The following is a 6,643-nucleotide window of genomic DNA, read 5'->3' on the forward strand; positions in this document are numbered from 1 at the left end:
GAATTAGACTTCTAGTATGGGTGGATTCAATCTACTTGAAGATTTCTGAGACGACCCTGAGTTGATCCTTAGGAGAGCAAGAGCTAATCTTACTCCACCGAGACCGATCCAAGAGTCTCGTCTTTCCTCTTCTTCTAGAGAACCAAGTCCAAAAGACCCACCAGCCGATAAGTCTGATCAACCTAGTACCTCAAATTTAGCTAGCTCATCAACATCTTCAAGAACTATCTACGATTATTCTACTCCATCTACCTCCAACATAGCAACCATGCCTAGTGCTAGTAGTGGAAGTAGAGCTTTTGAGCTTAAACCTGCATTGATCACACTAGTGCAAGCAATTGCATTCTTTGGCAAACCTTTCGAGGATGCCAATGCTCACCTCTAGAATTTTCTGAAGATATGCAACACCATTTCTATGCCAAGAGTCCCCCAGGACAAAATCCGTCTTCGACTTTTTCCATTCTCATTACTTGAGAAGGCAAAACAATGGTTCTACACCTATGTGGGATCGATGAACACTTGGGAGAAGTGCTCGAATGCCTTCCTCGCTAAGTTCTTCCCTGTTGGTAAGACCAATCTATTCTGTAGCAATATTTCTAACTTCCGATAGGAAATTTGAGAAACCGTACCTAAAGAATGGGAGCATATGCAAGAATACATTCAAGCATATCCTCACCATGGCGTGGAAGATTGGCTGTTGATCCAAAGCTTCTACCATGGACTCAACATGGAGTCTCGACAACACCTCGATGCTGTCGCGGGTGGAGTGTTCTTCTCCCTTAAGGTAGATCAAGCAAAGGAGTTGATCGAGAAAATGGCGGAAAACCAAGGATGGACCGACGAACATCTAAAAGGTATCTCTAGTATCTCTGCCATAAATTCATTGTCTATGGATTGTCTTTTGCAAAAGTTAGAAGATAGAGCGAATTGGAAAAGAGATCGTGCCGCTATAGAACATTATGCAAATGCAAATACACCCTGTGAATCATGTGGAGATAATAAACATAGTGCAATTAGTTGCCCAAGAGGGATGCTAAATGTTGATGCTCCTTAATGTCAACCATAGACCATCAACTAATGCCTGATTTGATAAGAATTGATCTATAAAGCATAGTTGTAGGGTTTGATTCTAACGAGTTCCACGAGTGTAGGCATTTTCACTTGTTTTGCAGGATATTCAATATTTCACCATATAAAAGTATTTCAAGTGATGAATTAGAGTGTACCATTGTGAAGAGCTCGTCGAGACGATCAAAACGGACATCTCACTTGCTATATTTGGAGTTTCGGAGAGAAAGATATCACATCTTTTGGTGGAATATGACTTGGGAAGTCTCTAGAACATCCTAGAACTATCTTCACTATAAGTTTTAGGGACTAAACTAACATAATTCCATAGCTCTATGAATTAGTATTTTCCAGGGATTAAAACAGGATCTGGAGAGAGAGGAGAAACCTACCACGACACGATTAATTGCGCAAACGGACGAGACCTCGACACTAGAAGGACGTAGAAAGTTCCAGAAGACACCAGAGCGAAGCGGACACCTAGGGACTGCCAGGTGGGGCTGGCTGGCCCCACCCCCAGGCCAGTCAGCCCATCAGGGAGCCTGATCCCATTCTCCTTCGTGCAACGTGTTACAACAGGACTCTACTCCACGAATCCACCGTCTATCCAAGTCGGTTTGATCCAAGGGCTGCGGTTCACCTCGCCGGACTATATAACCAGACCTAGACCCCCCTGAAGGATGATTCAATCTCAATCATAATCATTGTACTTAGAGGTGTCCCTCGAAAGGATAACCTTAGAGCTCCACCAAACCTAGGGCATAGCTAGATAGAATAGAATTAGAGGAGGCAAGAAATGCTTGGATTCCGGTTCATGTCGCGAGGAGGCTCGGTAAAGCCTTATACTTCTCTCTTGTATCAACATTATTGATCTATTTGTCTATTTGTTCATCTAGTTCATCTTGTACATCGTCTAGTTCATCGTGTTCTTGTTCTAGTTCTTATTGTTCTTCTAGTTCTTGTTCTAGTTGATCATATATTGTTCTACTTGATATGACTTTGATCTTAATTGATTATATATTCATAGTTATAATGTTCATCGTCTACTTTGATTATACATCTAGCATAGTTAGATTATATTTATATTCAATCACATGTTCGTATAGCGCTCATCCTTGTGATCAGAGGGTGAGTGGTCGACTGTGTGTAAGCGAGGTGTTTATACATTGTTTACCTATGAATGCACCCTATATTCCGGGACACCAAGTGGTAGATCGCGGGAGTGACAGTCCCGTTGAGTCATCTGTAGCCCACTCCCCGTCTATAGGCCAAGCAAGACCACCCCATTTCAAGGTTGTATTAAACTCTGATTTTAATCCTCCTTAGAAATTCTCTTGTGTTTAGAATATAATATAGTTGATACAATGACTGCTAGATGTAATTGCACTAATCAATATATACCATGACTTGTAATTAGGATAACTAGGAATCATTCTCTAATCTCTCATTCTAATCAGCGCTAGTGCTATAGGTGGAAAAGCTCTTAGGACCTTTATAGGATATTCTAGTATTATTTATCTTATTATTATCTTTATCATATGATTGAATCCCTATCTTGAGTAAAGGTAGTGATCTAGTTATTCTTTTATCACATGTGTGTGTAAAAGTTATAGCCTATATTCTTTATATTTCATGTCCATTCCCAATGGTAAAGTATAAATAACGATACCTAGAACATTCCTAGGTGAAATGCTACAACGGGTGTATTTTATCTGTGCGCTTGCGGATAACCTTTATTTTATATTTTATGTGTAAGTGTTAGGATCATAAGTACAACCACATCTCTAGTGTCGTGTTAGGGATGACAACTTAACTTAAGCGATGCTAAGAGATGCCAACAAGCATTTCTGGCGCCGTTGCCGGGGAATGGAATGAAATATGGTTGCTAGAATTATATATCTAGGAATAACTTTTACACAGTGATATTTGAGATAAACTATTGATCCTTTTGTTCAAACAGGCTTATCCTGGCTTTGTCTACTTTTGTGTCTTATGCAAGGGTAATGAATGTGAAATCTTCCAGACAACTTTGTTGACAATCTAGAAGCTTTACTTATGAAGGCTAAATCCAAGCTCAAGAAGGTTTCACCCTCTGTGTCAGAAGATACTCAAGTAAGAAGAAGTTTAACACCAGTGTTTGAAGTCATGGTAGGCAAAACCCTCCGTGAATTCTCTACTCCAACCACTGCCAACATCCATACTAGACCAACAGTCAAAGTGGGAGAGAATGGATTTGAGCTCAAGCCAGCTTTGATCAACTAAGTGCAAGCCAATCAGTTTTGTGGGAAAGCACATGAAGATGTGAGTGCACATCTCCAACACTTTCTAGAGATTTGTAGTACTTTTACTATCAGGGGAGTTTCCAAGGATGCCATATTACTCCGTCTGTTCCCATTCTCACTCTTGGGAAAGGCAAAGCAATGGTTCTATGCCAATAAGGATAAAAACACTACATGGGATATCTGCTCCACTGCTTTCCTGGTAAAGTTCTTTCTAGTAGGCAAGACCAATGCTCTATGTGCTAAAATCTCAAGTTTTCAGCAGCAATATTATGATGAATCTGTCCCTGAGGCATAGGAACGCTTCCAAGATTACATATCAGAATGTCGTCACCATGGGATGGAGGATTGGATACTAATGCAGACTTTTTACCACGGGCTCACTACCAGTACCCTTGAAAATATGGATGCAGCTGCTGGAGCATCGTTCTTATCACTCACTATTCATAATGCAACCGCTCTTGTGGAGAAGATGGCTTCCAACCAGGGATGGAATGAAGAACGCACTCAACCACGCAAGAGAGGAGGAGGAATGCATCAACTCAAAGAGGTAGACATGTTGTCTGCTAAATTGGACCTGCTCATGAAGAAGTTTGAAGAACGAGATAATGAGAAGAAAGAAGTCAAGCTCATTCACGATTCTCGCATGACCTGTGAGGAGTGTGGAGGCACTGGCCACTTAGGGAGTAACTACCCTGAAATACAAGAGGATGTGAACTTCATCAACAACAATACCAATTATCGTCCTGAACAGAATCAAGGATGGAGTCAGTAACAAGGGCCTAATTACTCAGGTAACTACCAAGGTAATAACTTTAACCAACCACCCTTGAGAGAAATGATTATTAATCAAAATAAAGTTATTGAGAACATGTCCAGAAATTTAGCTTCCAATGATAAAATTTTAGAAACCATTAATAGTAGAATGGATAGCTTTACTTCTTTGATAAAGAATCAACATAGCTTTAATAAGATGATAGAATCACAAATATCTTAGTTAGCAGCTTCGGTTCCTATGATCGAGAAAGGTAAGATTCTGGGGAAGCCGGAAGATTTAGAAACTGCGAATCTTTTAGACATTTATAATGCAGGACATTTCTTCACCGCGCCATCAAGAGCATGGGAGGATGATTCCCTACCAAAGAAGAAAGGTGGTCTAGGGAGACCTGTTATCCCTATCGCCATTGGAGCTTACACTTTTGAAGAAGCTGTCTGTGACCTTGGAGCAAGTGTCAACATCATGCCACGGGTAATTTATGAGAAAATTCATGGTGAACCTTTATTGTATTCAACTATGTGTTTGCAGCTTGCAGATCAGACACTGTGCTACCCCAAGGGAATTCTTGAAGATGTCTACGTTCGAGTTGGACACTCAGGTGTACCGGTAGACTTTGTGGTTGTGGAAACAGGAGGAGATGAAAGAGCACCCATCATCTTGGGACAACCATTCTTAAGCACAGCCAAAGCCATCATCTACGCGGATAGTGCCAAGATCTATTTCACAATCAATGATAGGAAGGAGAGATTCAGTTTCAAGAAGCGTACACTCAAGGCTCCTGTCCATCCTCAAACACCGTACATCTATGCCGATCCAACTGCTGCTCCGAAGAAGAAGAACAACAACCGAAGGAGGAACAAAGCTATGCAACAAAGAGAAGATCTAGTGTGGATGGTCAACACTATTGAGTCAAAGTATGGCCACCTTCTGTCATCACCATATCTCACCAAGAAGGATGATTTAGGAGTACCAACCATTGATTGCAAGATTGAGGGAAGTACCTTCTACAAGATGTTCTGCGATATCGGCTCAAGTGTCAACATAATGTCTACGGTAACATATAAGCATTTATATGGTAATAGACCTTTACATCAGACATATGTACGCATACAACTGGCAGACCAATCATTCCTATTTCCTGAGGGAATTGCAAAAGACATCATGGTCAATATCCGAGATCACTATGTTCCAACCGACTTCATGATTTTAGACATGGGAGATGAAGATGATGTCCACCTCATCTTAGGAAGATCGTTCCTCAACACCACTAGTGCAATCATCTACATGAAATCAGGACAGATCCATTTCCAATTTCCTGCAGAGAAGGTGTGCTGTTACTTCAATAGCTATACCACCTATGAGAAACCTAAGAAGAACATGTCAAGGAGACATCGCTCTCAGCGCCAAAAGAAGCAAATCACTAAAGATGGATGGGCAGACTATCCAGGAGAAGTGTCCAGATATGAAGATCGTTGGGGCGATGAATTAGAGAAAAATGAAAGACCCCTTGAAGAAAAAGTTACACCACCAACAGAAAACACACCTGTCACTACATATTGCAAAGAGGAAGAAGCTCAGAAAAATGAACCACAGAAAGAGAGTCCTCAGTCCAAGAAGGTGTGGAAGAAGAAAGAGACAACGCCGGACACATCAACACAAGAAAAGGTGTAAGGGCAAGTGGTCCGGTTCGACGAACCTAAATCTCCGAACCTTCATCGAAAGGTAAAATCGGTAGTTATTTGCATATTTTTTTTGCATTAGATAATTTTATTCTAGCATATTTACTTAATCATAGTTATTTCTGGAGCCACCCTTAGTTCTTAATCATTTATATAATCATTCATTTCTGTCTTTAATAATCTTGCATTGAAAAAAAGAAAATAAAAATATTATATTACATCATCTCTTGCATTTAAAAAAAACTTTGAAGCCCCATGTAAGTAAGTTTGTTCCAGCTATTTACTGTGGAGGCATAAATATATATATATATATATTTCTTGCATTTTTCATCTGCATATAAAAATGAAAATCCAAAAATATTGAGAGATTCTGTCAATTTCTGAAAGGCTCTAGACAATTGAGACATAGAAGGTTTATCACTAACGCTTAATCTATTCCACGAGCTTTGTTGTCTATTTGAGTTTAGCAAAATTTGAAGGAGCATAGATAGATGTTTTCATCCACTCCGAGAGCACTACCCTTAGAGCTCTAGAGAAGAGGAGTGCATCTACACTGTCAAAGATTCAAGACGAACAACTATGTCAACATCCAGCTTGGGGGAAAAGCATCCCCTATGTATCTAGATAAGTATTTCTTTCCTTTCGTGTGATTTATCTATATTAGTTATTATAAAAAAGAAATAAAAAGAGACATAACTAAGAAACCAAAATAAAAAGTTTGCTTGTTAGAACATATAAATATTAGCTAGTGTGGTTTTGCTTAAAGATGTTTAGGTAATAAAAAAAGAGGGAGTGTGCAAAGTTGCTTTACTGCCTTAGAATAAATGAGCTCTTTAAGA

General features: G+C 39.8%; 2 non-coding genes across 2 annotated transcripts; both read right to left on the reverse strand.

The window, feature by feature from the left end:
• Positions 1-579: 579 nt before the first annotated feature.
• On the reverse strand, positions 580-684 carry LOC136468205 (small nucleolar RNA R71). Its single transcript, XR_010761739.1, has one exon. It is a non-coding gene; the product is annotated as a small nucleolar RNA R71 (small nucleolar RNA).
• Positions 685-3,577: 2,893 nt separating this feature from the next.
• Positions 3,578-3,689, reverse strand: LOC136468201 (small nucleolar RNA R71). Its single transcript, XR_010761735.1, has one exon. It is a non-coding gene; the product is annotated as a small nucleolar RNA R71 (small nucleolar RNA).
• Between the last annotated feature and the right edge of the window lie 2,954 nt (positions 3,690-6,643).

This window comes from Miscanthus floridulus, chromosome 7 (assembly GCF_019320115.1).
Source record: "Miscanthus floridulus cultivar M001 chromosome 7, ASM1932011v1, whole genome shotgun sequence".
Lineage (NCBI taxonomy): Eukaryota > Viridiplantae > Streptophyta > Magnoliopsida > Poales > Poaceae > Miscanthus > Miscanthus floridulus.